Source organism: Bombyx mandarina, chromosome 24 (assembly GCF_030267445.1).
Source record: "Bombyx mandarina strain Sakado chromosome 24, ASM3026744v2".
Taxonomy (NCBI): Eukaryota; Metazoa; Arthropoda; class Insecta; order Lepidoptera; family Bombycidae; genus Bombyx; species Bombyx mandarina.
In genome coordinates this window covers 6,076,053-6,098,470 of record NC_143230.1, presented here as the reverse complement: position 1 = coordinate 6,098,470, position 22,418 = coordinate 6,076,053, and the positions used below count along the sequence as shown (strand labels likewise).

The 22,418-nt window shown below is 40.8% G+C and overlaps 1 protein-coding gene across 1 annotated transcript in view; it reads left to right on the top strand.

Annotated features, from left to right (window-relative positions):
* SPR (Sex peptide receptor) overlaps positions 1–22,418 on the top strand; it is a 301,535-nt gene that overhangs the window by 152,466 nt on the left and 126,651 nt on the right. Inside the window, exon 3 of the mRNA XM_089738232.1 lies at positions 11,217–11,254. The gene's annotated coding sequence lies outside the window, so the exon portion shown is untranslated. The remainder of the gene's footprint in view (positions 1–11,216; positions 11,255–22,418) is intronic.

Sequence of the window (22,418 nt, the reverse complement as noted above, 5' to 3'; positions counted from 1 at the left end):
TTTATGGATTCGACGGTGTCCTCGGGGGATGGAGTTGAATCCGGGCCGCAAGGGAGGATTGGTGGAGCGGTGTCAGCTAAGCACGTGCCTAGCTTCTTCCAATCCACCATGGTCCTCGTATCTGGTTCGCGGAAAATATTAACAAAGACAAACAATATTTAATCTATTCTCAATTTGACAACAGACGTCAAGAACAAAAGTTTGACAATAAATAGTATGCATGCGTGTGTGCGTCAAATACATGGTATGTAGTGTGTGTAATGTTTTCTTTATTGATTTAATGTATCTTTTATGCATTATTTAAAAAAAATATTAGCATTGTGCACTTCTTCTCTATATTCTCTATAAGTGTGGAAAATTTCATACTCCTCCGTCCGCGCAATTTTCGTAAAAAGGGATACAAAGTTTTTGCTTCACGTATTAATATATAGATAGAAGTATAAAATACAATCATAATAGTGTATAAACTTACAATTCCAATTAATTATAGTCGAATTTCGACTACTGCGGGACCACTAGTAACAATAAAAACGTGATCAAGTATAATACTTAGACTAGTTATAGTCATACTGTTAGCTCGTTCCATGATATTGAGCACCGGAAATATCTAATATTAACAGTCTTTGTAATAACCAAAATTTCTTGGTAACTGTGTTTTATTTTTAAATTGTAGATACAGATATGATAATTTTTTTTCCTATTTAATACATGGTAGCCTAAGGGGTTATTCCGACTTAGCGCTGACCGGTAGGTGAGCTCACGGGCTGAACCTGAGAGAATTGCTAACACTAGCCCTAGCAAGAGCAGTGCTTCGCTAAATCTACTACTGAATCGGAATCACGACTCACTAAGAAGATCCGGCGATTTCATTCAAAATTCGCCGGTGAGTCCTTGAGAACGTTTCGAAGATGTAATGATTAAAACGGCTCCCTTTGTCGGTCGTAAATAATCAACCGTTATAAATCTTCATTCGTCCACACGGGCCGGCTTTAGGACCCCGCCTTTTTCATTTTGAGTCGGTTAAAAATATTACCGTAGAATCAAAGGCGAAGAAAAGACATTGGCTTAGAAATTCAACGAGCTAATCTGTGATTGCCTAGAAGTATGCTTATGTTCTTGTTTGGGACGTGATGTACTCTGTATTTTAGAGACTTCATAATCCAGTAATCACGTCCTTACGGATCCATCAGATCTAATAACCTTTGCATTAGACACCTTCAGCTCTAATACTACGAGCAGGCTTAAGGACCCCGGTAACCGTACTCGTCGAACTCGACAAAAAGGTCGACGTGCAATTGCAAAATTGTGTATTTGCAAGAAAAAAGTCCAAAAGCTTTACGGACGAAGGTGACACCTTCGACCGCAAACAAGCTTCGTTCAAGCTCTCATCAAAAGTTCGACGAATCAATTACGAAGTTCCATTTCTTGGTGCTTTTACTTCTGACAACCGAAAAAATGTAAACATAAGTCCATCTCAACTTGTCGAGCCATTTATCTGGATCGATCTTTCGAGATATCTTGCTTCCGCTCAAATTGTAAATAAGAAACGTTTCTAATTACGTCATGTCAGTTTGTATCTTACAGAGATGTTACTCAAGGATCTATTAGTACTTGTTTAGTTCATAGAAGTTTTTTTTTTAACAAATCACTCACGGTTTTCCGGCCCCAAATTATCGTTGGTCTGGTCCCGTGATAAGTTCGTAAAGAACTTGTTTTTTTATAATTGAAAGAGTACTGGTGGCCCGGAGGCCTTTCCAGCTTCACCAGGACAGGTGGGCGAGCAAAGGCTCAGCCAGGAGGGGTGGAATTTGCTAACAACTGCCCGAGCGCCTCCGAAGGGGACCTAACAACTCAAGAGCAATTGCTTCGCGAATGAATCTACTACCGGATCGGAATCGCGACCCACTGAGAAGATCCGGCGAGAAACTCAGCGGGCTGATGCATGGGTTAGGAAAAGAACTTGTGTTACAGGTATCAGATAATGGAAATAAATGTAAGATTTTTACTATATACATACATATATTTAATATTTTATACATCCATAACCCTGGAAAAGACATTTCTATTTATCATACAAATATCTTCCCTTGGCGGGATTCGAACCCGCGACCACCTTGTGTAGTGACCATGTTACTTACCACTACACCAGACGGCCGTTCCCTATGTTATGGATACCAGATATTGACATAAATACTTTTTTTATTTTTTATTGCTTAGATGGGTGGACGAGCTCACGGCCCAGCTGGTGTTAAGTGTTTACCGCAGCCCCAGCAGTCAATGCGCCACCCACCTTGGGATATAAGTTCTTAGGTCTCGGTATGGTTACAACGGCTGCCCCACCCTTCAAACCGAAACGCATTACTGCTTCACGGCAGAAATTGGCAGGGTGGTGGTACCTACCCGTGTGGACTCACAAGAGGTCCTACAACCAGTAATTACGCAAATTATAATTTTGTGGGTTTCGTTTTTATTACACGACTAGCTGACCCGGCAGACTTCATAGTGCCTCAATCGATAAATAAAATAACTAAACTTTTGTATAAAATAAACTCAAAACAAACAAAAGGAATCCGTCCGACGGGGGAGACATCAAAGGAAAAACAAAATTGTTATTTTTATTTAATTTCGAGCATTTTCATATTTATCTAGTTTCAAAACCTTCTCTGGACTTCCACAAATAATTCAAGACCAAAATTTGCCAAATTGGTCCAGCCTTTCTCAAGTTTTAGCGAGACTAACGAACAGCAATTCATTTATATATATATTGATAGATGTTATTCCTTCACCGTGGAAGTCAATCGTGAACATTTGTTAAGTACGTATTTCATTAGAAAAATTAGATTCGTAGATCGTTGCGTCGCTAGATATGAATGCACTGGACGTCTTATCCTTTAGGCCACGACGATTTCAAATTATACCTATACTTATATATGTTCAAATGGCAGGAAATTGGCCAGTTATTATCATGATTTAACTTCGCAACAACACTAAGGATATCCACTATCCTATACCCGGATTTATGATATCTTGAAATTCAAATATAGCGTATATTTGAAGATTTCGCTAACTCGTACACCAGAGCCTGACAGTAACAAGATATTTTCGTGCACAGGTCGACCAACTTGACACTCAAGTTTCGTGTTCCACTATACCCAAAGCTGCTCAAAGCTCGTACCACAAGCACGAAAGCTTAAATAATACAGGAAGACGCGAAAATTTTGTTACTGTGGCCCGTTCACATATAAAATGACAGTCAATTGGATTTTTCGACATACCCTTTGAAGATAGAGTAGTTTTAACGGTAGACAGCGACTTGGCTCTGCACCTGGCATTGCTGAAGTCCATGGGCGATGGTAACCACTTATCATTATAGATAATAGATAAGAAGTAAAATAAATCATTTTACTATTGATTACAATATAATTAGGTACAATAAAAACTTTTAAAAGCACAATTGTTTTTTATTTATTCTTTACAATAGTTGAACAATTGTTGTTCACTATATCTCGAGATTGGTCATGACTGTCTAATCTCATGTGCGTTGCGAGAAGTAGGCAACCCGCCCCCTCACCCCTGTCGCCACCGAAGGCGCGGCCAACTAGTTCCACGCGCATTATAATTCACTGAAAATTATCACCTACCCACCAACTCCCTGTAGTGATTAATATACGAATAAAAAAATAATATAATAATAAATAACAGTCCAATATTACAGGATTTGTTATGTAATATTACAACGTCACGTTAACTCTTCTGATAAGTACTAAGAAAAGTTACCTTGTATATGTATGAGTCTACACACTCTCTTATCTGCCAGGCCAAGATAATTTACTGATGGTAGATGATAAGATAAAGAAGATTACTGGTGGTAGGACCTCTTGTGAGTCCGCGCGGGTGGGTACCACCGCCCTGCCTATTTCTGCCGTGAAGCAGTAATGCGTTTCGGTTTGAAGGGTGGGGCAGCTGTTGTAACTATACTTGAGACCTTAGAACCTATATCTCGAGGTAGGTGGCGCATTTACCTTGTGGATGTCTATGGGCTCCAGTAACTACTTAACACCGCGTAGGCTGTGAGCTATTATGCAATAAAAAAATAAAAAATCCATTTTCGCTAATTGAAAACATTACAGAGCTAAGGCAAAGCTTTTAAATAAGCCTCTTTATTCGACATCAACCATTTCAAAATTACTTGCTTGGTTTATCAGAGAAAATCTCATTAAACAGGAGCTTTAACATATATTGTGTTACTCTACAAGTTCGAAGTAATGCAGACCCTAATAGGCTTTGACAACGTGAATCAAATGGCCAATTATAATACCACCAATTCCTGTGAACATTGTAACGGCTACCCTCTAATTAGCGTCTGAGATTGTCATTTATTTGCATATTTATATTCGAGATTAGTGAATTCATAATGACTACTGACAAATACATCCTCATTTTTTTCCTTCCTGAATGTCCTTACTAAATTCTCTCTTCTTCAACCCGTCTCCACCCAATGCTGAGTGAAGGTCTCTTCATATACACTCTACCAGCCATTTTTACCAGGTCATTGGTCCACCTCATTGGTTGTCTCCCACATTACAACATCCATTACGAGGTCTTCACTTCAGTACTTTGCTGCCCCAGCCATTGTAAATGTGACGACATATGTAGCTTACTACATTATCTATTTTCATTTTTGATGTTTTAGGCGGTATTCACTTGTGTAGAAGCGTTACGTGAAATTCACAAAAGCTAATATAGAGTACGACCTCATTAGCTATTGACGTTGGAAACGTAGAGACCCCGGCAATCACGTAACATAGAGTACCCGGCGATGTAGTCACGCTGCTGTACAGGCCAAATCGTGAGAGCAAGTTTTTTTTTTATTTCCCGAGCAGGCAGACAAGCATACGGCCCAACTGATGGTAAGTGGTTACCGTCGCTCATGGACGTCAGCAATGCCAGGGGCAGAGCCAAGCCGCTGCCTACCGCTTAATACTCTCCACAAGAAGAAAGTAAGTTGGCATTTTTTTTCTCCAACAATCGGAAAACATAAAACAACTCCTTTTTACATAAAGACATCACTGTTCCCGAGAATAACGAAATTTAATTAAAGAAATTAATAGAGCTTGCTCGGGAGACGTCAAAATGTCAGATTGACATTTGCAAGGTTCTCGAAATTGTCGGTTCGAGTCCTTTGAAAGCTCGCGAACCGTGGAAAGTTGGCCGCGAAACTTGGAAAGCTCTGTTTGAGGCTGCGGTTTCATCGGCACCGTTGAATTATGTCCTCATGATTAAATTTTGAGGTTATGTAATCAAGGAGCTTAAAGCTTAACAGCATCTAATGTACAAAGTTTAGGTTCGACGTTTGCGTTGTGTGTTTCTTTCTTGCGTGGGCCGGTAAACGAGGTCACGGTCCATCTGATGTTAAGTAGTCACTGGATCCCATAGACATCACAACGCAGATGTCGCCACCCAAAACCACACATACAAACACGAGGTCTAATCGCTCAGTTCTATAGTCGTCATCATCATCATTCTCCTGCCCTTCTCTCAGTCACCTGGGGTCGGCGCAACATGTTTTCTCTTTCCATACTCTTCTATCATATACCATTTTTCCGCTCACTCCCCTCTTATACATATCGTCTTTCACACAATCCATCCATTTCTTCTTAGGTCTATCTCTTCCTCTATATCCTTCCACACTCATAGTCAACACCTCTTACCAACCTCATTTTCATTTCGTCCCATCACATGTCCATACCATCTCAAACGCGCACTTCTCAACTTCTCTGTCACAGGTTCCACTTTCAGACTTCCTCTAGCATATTCATTCCGTATTCTATCCATTCTCGTCACTCCACACATCCATTGCAACATTTGCATTTCTGCTGCATGCAATAATGGCCTTTCGTCCTTTCACTGGCTTAGTTCTATAGTAATTACGTAAACCATATTTATTTCGGCAATAATTTTTATCACACGATCTTCTTCCTTTATCGTGAAAATTGTTCTTTAACGTTTGTTAAGCACGTTTTTCATTGCAAAAATTGGTACCTGCCTGCGAGATTCGAACACCGGTACCGTCGCATCGCTCGATACGAATGCACCCGGCATCTTGTCCGTTAGGCCACCACGTTTCCAAATACATAAAAACGAATGCAATAGCTTAGCAGGACAGACGTCATCGAACCTGCGTCATGAAATCAGAACTGTACACTTCGAAATTAAATTAATTATATTTTACAATTAATTAATGAAGTTACTAGCTTCGGTCCGCGGCCTCGTCCGCAACAATATGCAATTTTATGTCAAAACATAAGACGATTCAGGAAACTAAATACGTAAGATAATTAGGTGAAAATACCCTACTTAAGGTACACACATACATACATTTTCTTTTTATACCTAACTAGCGACCCGACTTCGCTTCGCTTCAGAAACTGTAATTTATTATTGATTTCTCCACTATTTAATGGATGTTATTATACATCTACCTTCCTCTATCTATTAAAAAAACCCGCATCAAAATCCGTTGCGTAGTTTTAAAGATTTAAGCATACATCGGGATATAGAGATAGAGAAAGCGACTTTGTTTTACACTATGTGATAGTGTGATACTATGTGATAGTGATATATAAATTTAATATCAATTCGACCTTTAGTTCATGGTAGATTCTGCGAAGCTGTGCTCTTGCCAAGGCCAGTGTTAGCAAATTCCAATCCAGCGAAAAGGTAGGGAAAAAAATCGGTGATAAATGTAATATATGTATGTAGGATGGCGAACTGGAATGAAACAATACTTTCTCAAGTGATTCTTTCACAAGGAATATTATTTCTTTTCTTTATTGTGGAACGTCTAACATCTGATTCTTTCTGATAACCTCTTGACATTGACAATTTAGTTGCACATTTGATATAGATTAAATATTAAGGGTATTTATTATCTGTGGACTAAACAAAAATAGTTTATGAGACTTTTTGGCGGGAACGCGAGGAGTGAAGCTGTGTGATTTGTTTTATTTTGTCTGTTTACTGTTTCATCAGGTTTAAATATGTAATAACTGTGGTTTATTAACTGTTTAGTATCTGTGAAAGTGCACAAATGTGGGAAAATCAAACAAAACCGCTGAACGTAACTTCTCGGGATCCTCCAAAAAGTCCACTATAAAAGTCTCAGTAAATGACCACCATTTTACTGAGATTATATTTCATACCATATCGTCTCATCTCATTTCATTTCATTTTATTTCATTTCACTTCACTTCATATTATAATTTTTCATAAAAATAAGAATATAAATTAAAATAAGACTTGACCTAAAGCTCTTAGTTACCAGGTCATAAAATCCCTTAAAAAAAAGATTATGACACAGATAATCACACAGAAATTTATTAATATATTCCTTTTAATACTATATAACTATTATATGTATGTATGGATGTATGTATATACTTTTTGTAACTTAATATAAATTTCATTGCACCTACCACTATCCACTCTGCACTACCTTTGGTTGACTGGTAGAGAATGCCTTAGGCATTAAGTCCGCCAATGTAAATTTTACATGTAGTGTAATAAATAAATAAATAATCTAAACTATTCCGACATAGATATATGATTTCAAATATATATTAAATACTTTTTTTATATATTGGTTGCATTAAATGTACTAATATTTATTTGAAGACAACAAAATTTATCTTGCCGATGCGATAGTTTCATAAGCGTCAAAACGATTACTATTCTAACTAATATATTTGAAATGTATTATGAAGTTGTATAATATGCCGTTAACGACATAGTTGAGTTACTCACCACTGAGGCGTTAGAATTAAATAAACATTTTAATTGAACCAATGAAACGTATTGGATGGCAATGAGCCGACTCGCTTTATCTCGTAATTGGAATTTCGCTCGTAAAGTCTAAAGAGACGGGAACGGAATATTAAATAAACATTTATGTAATTGCGTCAATAAAGGATTAATTTAATTTAAATCTTGTATCTCGAAAACATCATTAATAATCATCATTAATTACTGGTGGTAGGACCTCTTGTGAGTCCGCGCGGGTGGTACCACCGCCCTGCCCATATCTGCCGTGAATCAGTAATGCGTTTCGGTTTGAAGAGTGGGGCAGCCGTTGTAACTTACTTGAGACCTTAGAACTGATATCTCAAGGTAGGTGGCGCATTTACCTTGTGGATGTCTATGGGCTCCAGTAACCACACCAGGTGGGCTGTGAGCTCGTCTACCCATATAAGTAATTTAAAAAAAACGACTGGACTTCTCGAAGCATTTTTCTGATTTCCACTACGACGACTGTTCTAACACTAAGACCAGACATGAGGGCTCTTGTAACCGTGTCTAACCTAACCCATACATCAGCTAGATGAGTATCTCGTCTGATCTTCTTAGCGGGACGCGATTTAGATGCATTTGCAAAGCTCTCTTTGGGCTATTAGGTCTAGTTAGGAGGCGCTCGGGCGGAGGTCAGCAAATTCTCCTTCTCCTCAGCCCTTGCTCCTCCTGTCCTGGCCGGAAAGCCTCCGAACTAACAGTAATCCATTCCCTCTACAATTACTTGGCTTTGATATCGACCACAGACTTTTTATAGCCACTCACGGCTGAAGTTCCGCAAGGCTCCGTTCTCTCTCCGCTCCTATTTAGTTTATTTATTAACATCGAGATATAATCTCGATGCTTAATAAGGACATTCCCTGGTGACGTTAACGTTTTGATTTCTAATGTATATACGGTAACCACTTAACACGAGGCGAACAGTGACCTCGCGTAAGCGTGTACGCTAAAATAACTAAATGAATCACTACCTCTGAAATCCTGATACACTCATTCATAATCAAACAACGAATGATTTAGTTGAGTCGATATTTATAGTAGACGCTATCCGAGAATCGTGTACGAACTATCTCGGGCATAAAACCTTGATTTGCAAATATATTGAATGCGAAAACGTACGACTATCTGGTCCCCTGCGCGGAACTATCTGAGGATAATGGAATGTGTGTTATAAGGGATAAACGGGTTGAATATTTCATATCGAGCGACCGATTATCAAATTAATTGGATATTTAAAATACAGTTCTCCTGGTCAGCCTAGACCGTGAAAACTGTAATATTCTGTAACGCCGGTAAGAGTAACGCCATCTATAGCAGAATAGTCGAACGAATATCGAAGGATCTAGTAGCATCTAGAACGTTCGAGAAGTACAACGCCATCTATTTTCAGATAGCGGACGCACATTGTAGAATTGTCTGATTCGTTCTAAACTCCGTGCATGATATTTGCAGCATTCCTCTTTAAATATATAAAACAATTACAATATAAATCGTAAAAGTACTTTTAATTAGGCATATATAGGCAAGATAGGCAAAGTAGTGCTAGCTACTAGGTAGTTACGCAAATGATAATTAAGTTAGGCCACAACGACGGCATGATCAAAACGGCTACCGTCTATATAGCTGACAAAGTAATCCTTACAAACCATTAGGTTACTTAACTGTGAAGTTAATACCAGTTAATACTAATTAATGCTAAATAATTAAAGCGCAGAAATCATAATAAACAGCCAGACAACTCAAATACTGAAGTCGTAAATCAATTAGGCTTAATCTTGTTTAAGAAAATGGTCTATTGTTGACTTTTGGTTGCTATTAAAAGCAGGCGAGATTACCCGTGATGTTGAGTTACCGGCCAGGGGCAACCGTGCCTTAGCCGCATAGAATCAATGAAGATCCGTCATTACGGATCCTCCCGATCCATTACGGTGATTTTAGGTACCACAAGCACCGGTCACCGTCCTCGTCGAACCCGTCGCTTGCGACGAAGGGCTCGACAAGCGAATTAACCCACAGACTGAGTTTCTCACCGGGTCTTCTCAGTGGGTCGTGAATGCTGCTAAGCCGGTACCGCTACCCAACCCCCCCCCCCCCCCAGCTCCATCCAGTATGGATGTGGCCTGAGGTGGTGAAGCGGAGCCATAACAATAAAAAAAGGTTGCCGGCCGCGGCACGCCCCCAGCCCACCCCAGCGGCTGCTGCTCCCCATCAAGAGGGTCGAGCGGCAGCTCAAGGAAAAAACAAGAGGCGTCGAAACGGCAAACCGCGCGCTCTCCGCGGTCAGCGGCAGTGGTCTTGGAGCTACTGCCGGCTGCAAAGGAAAAGGGCATTACTTATATGGAGGTAATGAGACGAGCGCGTGGTACCGTTGATGTCGACGCCTTCCGCGAAGTACTGCTCTTGCTAGGGTCAGTGTTAGCATCACTCCGGTTTGAGCCCCATGAGCTCACCTAATAGCTAAGATTACGCTGAAATAACCTCTCAAGGCTATCATCAGCTTTGGTAGGAAAAAAAAGGGAACGTATGGACCCCGGCAATCACGTAACATAGAGTACCCGGCGATGTACTCACGCTGATGTAGAGGCCAAATTATTAGAGCTAAGTAAGTTCGCATTTTTTTTCTCCAACAATCGGAAATTATAAAACAACTCCTTTTTACACATACGCATTAGAGACGAATGGTGTTGAATCTATAGTTTTGTATCTACATAGTTCACCGTTGTTAGTACACAGCCTAATAAAATGTAATTTTCGATGTTAATAACTGTGCAACCAATACTTGCATAGAATTGATTTGAAGAGGTAACTTCGATAAACTTCTAGAATTATCCATGAAGCTCTGTGCTTGTTGGTATCTATCTATATATCAATACGTGAAGCAAAAACTTTGTACCCCTCTTTACGAAAATTGCGCAGTCGGAGGAGTATGAAATTTCCCACACTTATAGAGAATATAGAGAAGGAATGCAGAATGCTAATTTTTTTTTATTGTGCATTTATAATACATTAAATCAATAAATAAAAAACTACACACACTAATAAGTATTTGACACAGACACACATATATACATATTCTTGTCAAACTTTTGTTATTGCTTATAGTCTGTGGTCAAATTGAAAATAGCTTATTATTATTTATCTTTAATATTATTTGTCTATAGTGTAGTCTTGGCGAAATTTGTGATTATTATAATTTTTGACAATAGAACCTTAATAATGTTTAAAATTATAATTTCAGTTCATTATTGTCGAATTTCGACTATTGCGGAAACACTAGTATTATTTTAAATGTTATGAATTGAACCCATTGATCGATTTAGGACGAAAGTATCCAATTAGACTAATTTGAAAATATTTTTCTTTTGTTGCAGATGAACCTGGGATACGATTAAGATAAAACTAAATATTGGTGAGTGCAAATAAATTTACTTATTCTCACGTTTTTGTATTGACGTTGTACTATTTTTTGGCTTTGGAACGAGCTCCCCTCTACGGTTTTTCCAGAGCGCTATGATATGTCCTTCTTCAACGAGGCTTATGGAGAGTACTCAACGGTAGGCAGCGGCTTGGCATTGCTGAAGTCCATGGGCGACGGTAACCACTTATCATCAAGTGGGCTGTATGCTCGTCTGCCTACAAGGGCAATAAAAAAAACGCGAAACTAAATTATTTAAGTACATTTTTTCCTATCTAATCGTTGGTAACTTAAGGGGGCTATTCCAAGCTCGCGCGGACCGGTAGGTGAGCTCGCGGGCTCAACCTGAGAGAATTGCTAACACTAGCCCTAGCAAGAGCAGTGCTTCGCTGAATCTACTGCCGGATCGGAATCCCGACCCCCTGAGAAGATCCGCCGAGAAACTCAGTGGGTTTATATTTAACTAGCTTTTGACCACGACTCCGTCCGAGTGGAATAGTCACTTTGGCATAACGCTAAATTTTACCCTCACTTCATTTACGTAGAAACTGAACATATTTTTGAATTATAAAATGTTAAAGAGCTATTTAAGCCCCTATTTTGAAACATTCTTTATTGGTGCTCCACTTGTATTGGCCTTACCGTGATGTTATAATAATAATGAATAAATGGGTTATCTAACACTGAAAGAATCTTTCAAACCGGACCAGTAGTTCCTGAGATTAGCGCGTTCAAACAAACAAACTCTTCAGCTTTATAATATTAAGTATAGATTATTTTTAGACTCTAGTTTTTTTTTTTTTTAATTACATTCTGACTGAGCTTGCCATCTTACTTGTTTCCACCTCGAATGAGACATGTGTTTCTGTTTGAAGCGTAGGAAAATCAAATACAATTGAACATTTAATTTCGTGGCTCCAAGACGGCCTCTTAACATCAGATGGGCCCTGAACTTCGCATTAAAGAAGGGGCTATCAAAGCATATAGATATAGCAACATGTATGCCACTACTTGAGGACATGAAGATTCAATCGTATTGTTTCTAGTGAAGTGTGTATAATTATATATTATAGCATAGCATAGCATAGCATAGTATTAGCATAGCATTTAGTATATAACATAATTAATAGGTGTAGTCTCGTATGTCTCCCTAATAAGGCGGACCACCCAGCAACAGGCTTCTTCATAATTGTAAATTAGGATTAAGATGATAATTAAACATGGAATACAGGCAAGAAGACGTTTTTCTTTAACACCTCCCAAAGTACAACATTACACTAGTATAGGGTTCAACCACCACCAAATCTGAACGCGATAGTCCTTCGTGTCAGATATAGGGTGAATGGCAGTACCTATCCGCGCTAAATTATATAACATACTGGTGGTAACATAACATTTACTGGTGGTAGGACCTCTTGTGAATCCGCTCAGGTAGGTACCACCACCCTGCTTATTTCTGCCGTGAAGCAGTAATGCGTTTCGGTTTGAAGGGTGGGGCAGCCGTTGTAACTATACTGAGATCTTAGAACTTATATCTCAAGGTGGGTGGCGCATTTACGTCGTAGATGTCTATGGGATCCAGTAACCACTTAACACCCAAATATCAAGTTTTCCCAAATATCAGAAGAGAAATCGTCGAAAGTAATTTTTCGGTTCAGCTTTTGTTTAAAGAATCTCACACTTGACGCACATAATTAAAATATAAAATATAAAAGCTCCGGTTTAATGGGCGATCTTTTGTCTGATATTCTGAGCCGGTAATTCGGAAACGCTTAATATTGAATGACGGAGGATATTAAGCGCTTATGGTAAATTTAACGGTGGACTGCGACTGCCATTAATGATGTTGGCCTTTTGAGAATACGCCAATAGGAAGTTCGGTCTTTTATTCACGACGAAAATAGTCGGTGGAAGTTAACGAGGGAGGTAAGATTTTTCACAATTTTCCCATACCTAATTGCAGGTAGCCTAAGGTATTCCACCTCTGTAAGGCTTGGTAGGTGAGCTCACGGAGCTCAGCCTGGGAGGACTCGCTACCACTAATCCTAGCAAGAGCAGTTGCTTGCGTCTATTTCTTAGATGTATCTTGAGGTGACCAAGAAAATGAATAAATGCGTTTAACTTCTTCAAATAATCATTATAATATATTATTTTTAATTATTTTACAAAATAATATTGACATGCGCGTCCATCTTTTTTTCTTCGTGTTATATTTTTAAATTTTGACAATTGGTGCCACTATTGCGTTTCCTGATTTGTGATTGGTTAGTGCGATATGACGTCATCGTTGGCCAATCACAGCCATCAATGTATGGCGCGACGTGGATTCGTTAACAGCAGTTTTTTTTTTTTTATTTTTTTTATTTTGACTCGCACGGATTAACAGCAGTTCTTCGCTGAATCTACCACTGGATCGAAATCGCGACCCGCTGAGAGGATCCGGCGAGAAACTCAGCGGATTGTATCTATGGGATTTCCCCCGGGTCGTGTTTTTGCACGTTAGAGCGACGGTGATCAAATAAATGTGTATGCGTGTCGTTTCATAGTCAAAGTTATCGAGATGTCTATAATCTTACGACCGCTACCGTCGAATCTCTAAGAGACCTTTCAAGTTTAGAAATGATGAATAAATAAGGAGTGTAAGCTACGCTTCCACCGGACAGGGAATGATACACAAACTGCAGTAGTTTAATTCTGTACTGATTTATTTGCAATTCCACTTTTCCAAATATTCAGGTGCGTGCTCACTGCACTCTCAACACTTCAGTCCACGTCGCTATCCACACAGCCGAGGATAGGCAGGAGTGGCGCAGGATAATCCAAGAGAAAGTTATTAGAGGATGCCACGACCCTCAGTGAATGGTCGGTTCTTTCGTTCATCGTCTATTTTATGCACGTAATATGTGAACGGTCGATTCGTTCTTTGTCGTCTGGTTTGTGTACGTCTTTTATGAAGGCATTGAAAATACTGACTGCCGCTAGTAACGTCCGCCCTCATTCCATTTCATTCTTTTGTTTCTTTTCGAATCCCTAACAAGTCTCTGCCTTAGTCTATATCTAGTCGCTGTAGGCCTTTTATGTCCTGTCAAAGAGGTTGCACGCCACGATACCCAGCATTGATTTATTAACGCAAGGAGGAGGAGGCTCACTACAAAGTACACAGCCTTTCATGTTTTTTCTCGGCTACCCGCTTTACTTCTTTCTCCGCCGTTTTTATTATGGCTCGTCACCACTACCTCCATTAGTCCCACCAAAAATGCTGCCACATGACAATCCGAGAATCTTCTTAATTTTAACATGTTCAATTTCATATTATAGTTACTTGACGATGACCGAGCTGCGTTCGGTTTTTTTTTGATAACGCCATCTGGTTGTGTCTTTAAAGTGGTTAGTTGCCCTCAATTAATAAAAACAGTATTATTATTCGCCAATAGATGTCGGGAAGAGTTGATTATTGAAAACACGAATAAAACATTTTCTGAAAATAAATCGTAGCTAGATCGATTTATCGCCCCCGAAATCCCCTGTACACTAAATTTTATGAAAATCGTTGGAGCCGTTTCCGAGATTCAGATTATATACATATATATATATATATATATATACAAGAATTGCTCGTTTAAAGGTATAAGATTTTTCAGTTTCATATTATAGTTATTTTACAACGAGCCTTACAGGATGATGTTGACAATCACGTCCGATAAATAAACGTCTACTTTATTTAAACACCACTACCGTTGAACCCTCAGACACAGCTCACTGAGTTTCTCGCCGGATCTTCTCAATGGGTCGCGTTTCCGATCCGGTGGTAGATTCTGCGAAGCACGGCTCTTGCTAGGGTTCGTCAGGTTTGAGCCCCGTGAGCTTACCTACTAGTTAAGGTTCCGCTGATATAGCCTCTCAAGGCTATCAACTTAGGTAGGAAAAAAAAACTACCGTCGGAAACACAATAAAAACTACCTTCGCTAATTTAATCTTGAATTTATTCTCTTTAATTTGATGAATTCCGTAGAATTGGGTAGGTATTCGACACACATTGACCTAACTACGTAATTCTAAATCACAATTGAATTTTTAAAATTAAAATGAACAAACATTTTAGCTTCTTTTCAATGAATTGATTTGAAACTTTATGCAGTCGTTTGGATTTCACAGAAGGTTTTTTGTGTATATTATCAAATTATCAACAAATGTATTATTATATAATATCTTAATATATAAATTTCTTCGATACGTGTGTTTGAAACTGAATTCCTCCTAAACGGCTGGACCGATTTTAATGAAACTTTCTGTGTACCTTCAGGTGAATTCGAGTATGGCTTAAATTTACAAATGAGTCCGGCAGATGGCGCCGCAGTCGGTATCTAGGTTATTTATCTTTCGTAGAAACAATTTATATGGCAAAACAACGTTTGCCGGGCCAGCTAGTCTATACTATTATTATAATATTATAAAGAGGAAAGATTTGTTTGTTTGTTTGTATTGAATAGGCTCCGAAACTACTGAACCGATTTGAAAAATTATTTCACTGTTTGTAAGCTACAGTATTCCCGAGTGACATAGGCTATAATCTTTTTTGAAAAAATTAGGGATCCTTACTAAACCTCCAATAATGTAACCCAAAGTGTAAAAAAATTACCTAAAATAATCTTTACATAGCGTGCCCTGCGAAAACTATTGATGATAGAATAAAATAATGTACTACGACTTTGTAGAACACATTATTATTTAGAAAAAGTGTCGCGACAGCATATTATGTCTAAATATTATAGTTATGCCGCAATAAGTGTTCTTTTATTTAAAAAAATAAAACAACATCAAATTATATCGTTGAAATTTTTGTTAAAGACCCGAGCAGAGCCGGAGCGGTTCGCTATTTTTTTTTTTTATAAATTTAGCTTATTAAAGATTTTGTATAAAACCGACTGAGTCACGTATCCATACTTAATTAGCGAAAAGGCTTCAATGAATTCTTGAGAAGTTTTCATTGAAGCCTTTTCGAAATGAGAAATCGATTTTTTTTGTGTATATACCACGAGAGGTCCTTATCGCGTTGACGCAGTAATTTCATTGTTCGTTTGATCATGTACTTCTAGACCGCGACCTGTCAGGGCACGCGTAATGATAACCGAATTATAGGGTTGTCACTTAATTTTTTTAATAAAACAAATTTTCGAATTATATTAATGCGATAGTGAATATGTTTGTAACGCTTTCACGTGTTACTCGATCGATAATAATAAAATATTACTAACACGTTTGTCAGGGGAAAAGGGTTTAGAACATTATACCTTTTTTTTAAGTGAAGCGAGCAAAGCCCCTCGCCAAAGCTAGTTTTTTTTTCAATATTTTAATTTTTCCAATTATAATTTCGTGTTTTTTTTTTATATTGTATTAGTGAGTGTTCAGCTCTCAGTTCTCGCCTCTCTGGTGCTTAGTATCGAAAATCATAGATACTAAAATGAGTATTCCAACTCCCACCTGATTTTTGTATAGATGTCCCACGAGGAGCATGACAGATATGATAAGTCAATTTATACAGCACCACGACTCTCCCAGCCTTCAAACCGAAACGCATTACTACTTCATGGCAGAAATAGGCAGGGTGGTAGTACCTACCCGTGTGTGCTCACCAAATGCCTTCCCTCCTCCTTCAGTCGATCGCTCATTGCTGAGCATCGTGATGCGCCCGTCTGTGATCTTTTTTATAATTTGTAGCCACTTTTGTCGGTCAGTGGCACAGTGAAGTGCTTGGCTCAGTGTCATGTCCACCCGGATACTTGGTCACTCCATCTTTTCGGCTCCGACCTCTGGATCGTCTTCCTGCCTAATGTCCTACCTAAAAGCCCTACCACCAGTAAAAAGTAGTAACCGCTACAACTCCATTCCTCGTATAACAGCGGTAGGACGTTTTACAAGAATTGACGGGTATTTCTTCATCGTCCTGTCCAATTCTGGTTGGTTTACACAGCCGTTGCTTCTATTTCAGGCTTGGCCACCTTGGCAGCTGCCTTCCACTTGTGACATCACTACGGTATTGACGTCAATCGGGCCAGAATTTCGGTTATTTTAACCAACAAATCTAATATCTTCAAACGAGCAATTCTTGTATATAAATATATATAATCTGAATCTCCATCGATCGGCTCCAACGATTTTCATAAAATTTAGTATACAGGGATTTCGGGGGCGATAAATCGATCTAGCTACGATTTATTTTCAGAAAATGTTGTTTTCTTGGTCTAACCTTAAACCAAACACTCATTAGCTTCGGGTTGCTTAACAACGCCATCTGCTGAAGTAGCTTTAGTGTTATTGTGTCTTTAAAGCAGTTAGTTGCTTTCAATTAAGAAAAATAGTATTATTATTCGCCAATAGATGTCAGGAAGAGTCATATTTTTCTGTTTAAGTGGCAATATTGGGTTACCCAAACGCCACCATTTTGTTATTTTCTTTCAATAAAAAAAGGGGGCGTGTAGTTATGTACGCGCGTAAGAAGTTATACTTTATTTTTATTAAATTTATTTCTTTTTTTTGTTTATATTAAATAATTAATAATAAATATTTAACGTTAACAATTTATAACATTTAGTATGAATTATATTAAATAATAATGTTGTCATTTATATTACTAAAAAATAAATGCTAAAAACACTTTTTTTTTACGAGTGTACATGCGCGAAAGCTCACCTGCGGCTATATTCAGACTCGCCAAGTTACGTCAGTTGTATTGTAATGAGTAATTTAGTGGGCAACTTCATTCTGTCAATTTTGTGTCACGGTGCGCGCGCATCGTAAAATGTCACTCTCATCAATTTTTCATAACGCGCCTAAGAAGTATAACTTCAAAAATAAGTTTATGTTTAAGTCGATTATCGATATAGTTGATTATTGAAAACACGAATAAGATAAGATTTCTAAAAAACACAATTTATTAAAAAATACCACCGGTCATCCACAGGTACTAATATAATTATTCGCACAGCCCTATAGTGTACCGGCGACCGTCTTTTTACCTAAGACCCTTTGTCAGGACCGCGCAGAACGCGCGAGATAATTACAGCGAGCCCCAAGCTCTCAGCTGACTCAAACTTCGCTTCGAAATCCGGGTACTCGTTTTAAAATTTCCAAGTTGTTATTAAAAAACGAACGCGATGTCCTTTTGTTTACGAAAAAAAAAACCATCTTCGAGACATTTTAATATTTGATGTTTTAATTTCAAGCCTTTGAGAGGCGAAGGCGCCTCCAGGACTGAGTCTTTTGTGATGCCGTAAGCATTACTTTGTTCTTTTTTTTGTGACCTCAAAGTTAAGACGGCCTGTGTACTTTTTTATTTATTTATTGCTTAGATGATTGGACGAGCTCACAGTCTACCTGATGTTAAGTGGTTACTGGAGCCCATAGGCATCTACAACGTAAACGCCACCCACCTTGAGATTTTAAGTTCCAAGCTCTGCGTATATTTACAACGGCTGCTCCACCCTTCAAACCGAAACGTATTACTGCTTCACGGTAGAAATAGGCAGGGTGGTGGTACCTACCCGTGCGGACTCACAAGAGACACCAGTCAAAACTGTGCCAACTGTGCCAGCGTTCAAATCCCGCAAAAGAAGCCATCCTTTTTTTTAAATTAAATACGAAACTAGAGGTCCATTATTGACTTTCACAGTTAGGGACTAACATCGTTCAATGTAAAATGCGAGCACACAATTGAAAAATAATTACGGAGTCACGATCGATGAAGGAAGGTTAAGGAAAAGGAATATTTCAAAATAGGTTTTTTTTTTGGTCAGGAGGAAATCGCCTGACTTTTTTTTTATTTATTTTTTTATTGCCTTTGTAGGCAGACGAGCATACGGCCCACCTGATGGTAAGTGGTCACCGTCGCTCATGGACGTCAGCAATGCCAGGGGCAGAGCCAAGCCGCTGCCTACCATGATGGCCTTCCCCTGGGGATGGGGGGCGGGGCATGCCGAGTCGAACTGACTAAAACATCCTGTCGCTCAACAATCCGCGTCCGAACCTCGCATGAGACAGAACCCATGAAAAGGCAAAGGGGGGAGAGTGAAGCGCTTAGTGCGGAGCACATCTCTTCCGCCACCCTCCCCCTCGGGATGCCGGACCGGCGGTCGTCGGCGCCACGACCACCAGCCCTCTCGGTCGGCAGGCTATCCGAAGCCCGCCTAGATGGCGCCGGTTAGAATGGGTTATCCTACGGAATACCCCGCTGGGTCAGAACAAGCGTGGGTCGAGGATAGCCGGCCTTCCATCACCCGGATGCTCTTGCATAAAACGCGTGGAGAGCAGCTTGCATGTCGTCTTCTTAGGCCCCCTTCGCCGGTGCCCAGACCGGCATATGAAGGGGACCCAAAACACTTAGAGGGCCAGGGCTTAGGCGAGATCCGCCTCCCTGGCCCCCGCGGACAGTACTTAATGGTAGGCAGCGGCTTGGTTCTACTCTTGACATTGCTGACGTCCATGGGCGACGCTAACCACTTACCATTAGGTGGACTGTAGGCTCGTCATCGTCTGCCTACAAAGGCAATGAAGTAAAGATAGACTTTGATAAGCCTTGCTAGAGATGATGATAAAAAAATCGTTTGTCTGTAAAGTCGGTTTACTGACGATAGTGGAACGTGACAACGTCATAAGAAAATACTGATGGAATGGTTTCATTTTTCAAAAGAATATTTTAATTTTATTTGTTTGATAGATATTTTGTATGGACAATTGACACCACATTCACTTTTCACTGAACTTCATACTTGACGAAAACATGTTAATTATGTATTATTGTATAGCAGCTGTCCACGCGGATGCATCGCTCACTCAAGTAGGAGAGAGACAGATGTCGAACGCTGCCGAACGCGGAGGCCGATTGTGCCTCTTTGTCGCTCGTTGCACGCTCTCGCTTGCACTTCAAGCCTTAAATGGAACGCCTCAGAGCGAGGTAACGCCGCGTGAGTCATGTTTTTTCGTGCGTGCAGCCGGCTCCATCGAATTATAAGACGTTATCACGTCAAAAATCGAACACGTGTAATTGTAATATAGAAGATATTCCGAGAGACTTCAAAGTTAGCGCTTCCATTAATTAGACTACGCAGAAACAACGTTTCAATTACAAACACAATACGGTAATCGACATTTCCATTATTGCTTGAACGATCTAAAGTTGGAAAATCGTTTGCTGCTAATACGAAAATTATGAAGTATTCGAAGCATCGCCAAAAGGCATAAGTTTGATCAAATGTTTTGCTTTAGGCTTGTGGAACCTCACTTTCAGAACCTGGTCCCTGGTTTGTTGAGGGTGGCCGGTGCGTTAAGCCGGCTTCTGCCCAACGTCGGGGGGCCTGACCAGGCGACGCGCCGTCTCTATACGGGGGTGGTGCGATCAATGGCCCTATACGGGGCGCCTGTGTGGGGCCAGTTCCTGGCCGCGGGGGTGGCGAAGCTGCTGCAACGGCCGCAACGCACCATCGCGGTCAGGGTCATCCGTGGTTATCGCACCATCTCCTTTGAGGCGGCGTGTGTACTGGCTGGGACGCCGCCTTGGGTTCTGGAAGCGGAGGCGCTCGCCGCTGACTATCAGTGGCGGGCTGACCTTCGTGCCCGGGGCGTGGCGCGTCCCAGCCCCAATGTGGTCAGAGCGCGGAGGGCCCAATCTCGGCGGTCCGTGCTGGAGTCATGGTCCAGACGGCTGGCTGACCCTTCGGCTGGTCGTAGGACCGTCGAGGCGATTCGCCCGGTCCTTGTGGATTGGGTGAATCGTGACAGAGGACGCCTCACTTTCCGGCTCACGCAGGTGCTCACTGGGAATGGTTGCTTCGGTGAGTTCCTGCACCGGATCAGAGCCGAGGCGACGGCAGAGTGCCACCATTGTGATTGCGACTTGGACACGGCAGAGCATACGCTCGTCGCCTGCCCCGCATGGGAGGGGTGGCGCCGTGTCCTCGTCGCAAAAATAGGAAACGACTTGTCGTTGCCGAGTGTTGTGGCATCGATGCTCGGCGACGACGAGTCGTGGAAGGCGATGCTCGACTTCTGCGAGTGCACCATCTCGCAGAAGGAGGCGGCGGGGCGCGTGAGAGACGCACAATCCCGCCGCCGTCGAGCGGGGGCCAGGGAGGCGGATCTCGCCCAAGCCCTGGCCCTCTAAGTGTTTCGGGTCCCCCCTCACATGTCGGTCTGGGGACCGGCGAGGAGGGCCTAAGAAGACGACGTGCAAGCTGCTCTGCACGCGTTTTACGCAAGAGTATCCGGGTGATGGAAGGCCGGCTATCCTCGACCCACGCTGGTTCTGGTCCAGCGGGGTATTCCGTAGGATAGCTCACTCTAACCGGCGCCATCTAGGCGGGCTTCGGATAGTTTGCCGACCGAGAGGACTGGTGGTCGTGGCGCCGACGACCGCCGGTCCGGCGTCCCGAGGGGGAGGGTGATGGGAGAGATGTGCTCCGCACTAAACGCTTCACTTTCCCCCTTTGCCTCTTCATGAGTTCTGTCTCATGCGATGTTTGGACGTTGGTTGTTGAGCGACATTCAGTTCAGTAGTCAGTTCGACTCTGACATGCTCCGCCCTCTATCCCCAGTGGAAGGCGGAGAAGTCCGGGAAGATTTCCTCCTGACAAAAAAAAAACGCGAATCATTTGAATTTAAACCTTTTCTAAAAAGAATGTAGACACGGCATTGGTAAAACGGCATTACCCTTAACTCATCATTATCACTATCGACAGAAACTACCGGGAAGATAGTGCCAGTTCTATCTGGATTTTTTTTTTTTTTATTGCATAGATGTGTGAACGAGCTCACAGCCCACCTGGTGTTAAGCGGTAACTGGAGCCCATAGACATCTACAACGGCTGCCTCATCCTTCAAACCGAAACGCATTTTTTTTTATTGCCTAGATATGTGGACTAGCTCACAGCCCACCTGGTGTTAAGTGGTTACTGGAACTCATAGACATCTACAACGTAAATGCGCCACACACCTTGAGATATAAGTTCTAAGGTCTCAGTATAGTTACTGCTAGTGTTAGTATACTTTAAGTTAGTATACTGCTTCAGGGCAGAAATAGGCGGAGCGGTGGTACCTACCCTTGCGGACTCATAAGAGGTCCTACCACCAGTAATTACGCAAATTATAATTTTGCGGGTTTGGTTTT